Source organism: Penaeus monodon, chromosome 10 (genome assembly GCF_015228065.2).
Source record: "Penaeus monodon isolate SGIC_2016 chromosome 10, NSTDA_Pmon_1, whole genome shotgun sequence".
Classification (NCBI taxonomy): domain Eukaryota; kingdom Metazoa; phylum Arthropoda; class Malacostraca; order Decapoda; family Penaeidae; genus Penaeus; species Penaeus monodon.
Window position 1 is genome coordinate 5,589,136 of NC_051395.1, and position 2,368 is coordinate 5,591,503.

Sequence of the window (2,368 nt, forward strand, 5' to 3'; positions counted from 1 at the left end):
AGGAGTGGTACAAGCCAGAGCGTGTCCCCCGCCCGGGGGGGCCATAACTCGTACCCCTGGGGGCCCCCTGCTGCTCCGGGTCCCCCCCGATTTAGCCTGGGACCGCAAGGTACCCAGTTACCTGGGTGGCCACGAGGGGCACGCAAAGTCTTAAGATGGAGAGGGTTGGGCCTGGAGGGGGGATTAGCGGGAAACGCTCCCTTTTTTGCATGGGGTAGCCAGGGGTGGAAACTGCAAGCGAGAGGGATGCAAGCAAACACTATCAGGTACCACACCATGCCACATCACCCTGCACGTGAAGAACCCCCCACATTTACATTATATTTATATATTATAATAAAAAAAATATAATAATAAAAAAATATAAAAAAAAAAAGTTTATAATAAAAATATAATACATATTTTTATATATAAAAAATAAAGATAATATAAATATATAATATATAATAGAATATAATATATATATATCTTATATATATCATATAAATAATTAGATATTTATATAGATAATATATATAATATATATTATATAAAAAGTAATATATAAGAATATGTAAGTAAAATTTTATTTATATATATTTAAAAATTTTTATTAATATATATATTATAAATTTATATTATATATATATATAAGGGGGTGTAAAAAAAGGAAAATAACATTAAATATAATATTAATAATATATGATATAATAATATATAATATATATATTAAAAAATAGTATATATAATATTAAAAATATATAATTAGGACGAAATAATTAATAATAAATTTTATTATATAAAATATATATAAAATATATAGATTTATATATATAGATAATATGATAAAATAATATATTTTATATATATAAATATATTTAAAAAAGATATAAAATATTATAATTATATAATAAATATAATAATTTTATTTATAAATTTTAATAAATAAAATATTAAAGTATATATATATAATAAATAATAAGGGAGTATAAGATATTATATAATATATATAGAATATAGAATTATATAAAAATAATATATAAGTATATGAATATTATAAAGATTATAATTAGATATAAGTTTTATATTTATACGGAAATAAATAATATAGAGAAATAATATTGATATTTATATTAGAATATAATTTTATAATAAATAGTATATATTTAAAAACTCTTTAAAATATATATATAAAAATATTAATAAAAATTTTATATATTTTAAGATATATTTTTAAAATTTTTATAATATATTAAAATATTATATAATATATTTGAAAATTTTTATATTATATGAGATATATATTTTATATATATATATTTTTATATATTTATATATAATATATTTATATTATAATAAATATATAGAATATAAGATTTGGATACTATATATATAATAATATTAATTAGAAGGGATATATATATAATATTAATATGTATTAAAAGAGAAATTTTATTATGATATATATTATATATAATATATAATATATATATATAGTATACATAATAAATATGATATATATATAAAATATTAATATAAAAATATTATAATATATATATTTTATTTTATATAAATTAATTAAATATTATAATAAATATATATATATAATATATAATATATATTATAATATATATATATATATTATAATAAATATTTATACGTATATAAATTATAATATAATATATGATACGTATATAATATAATAATATATATAAATTATATTAAAAAATTTATATATAATATTTTTCATTAAATATATATATATAATAGTCATTATCTCAGCCTGAGTCAATCCATGGGGGGCCCTAGGGCCCCCCGAGTCAACCCCAACTGGAGGGCATGGGTCTCCCCTGAGTAAACCATGGAGGGCATGGGTCTCTCCCTGATAATCCATGGAGGCATGGCTTCCCTATCCTCCAACTTTGTCTGTTTTTTTTTTTCCCGGGTCTTGGCCCCCAAATTTCGTTATTTCGTTAGGCCATCTTTCTTTGGCTGGCCTTGGTCTTTTTTATCTAACCCAGTTTTTTCCTTCTTTTTCTTTGCTGTCTGTTTTGATATATAATGCCCTCCCCATAGCTTTTTTTTTTTTGCTCCCAAAATATGTTCATTTTTTCTGTTCATGATCCACGTCACCCCCATTTGGGGGTCTTAGGCTAATTTCCAGCATCAACCTCTCCATCCCTCTCTGGGCACTTATTAGTTTCCTCTCCAGTAATTTGATTGTAGTCTATGTTCTGATCCATAGGTCAAAACTTTTAGGACGCATTGGTTAAATATTTTTCTTTTCAAACATAATGGCAAGGAGCCTCTTAATATGCTACTGTGTCTGCCAAAGGCGCTCCAGCCTAGACTGATGCATCACTTAATTTCCTCTTTGCTAGATGTGTTT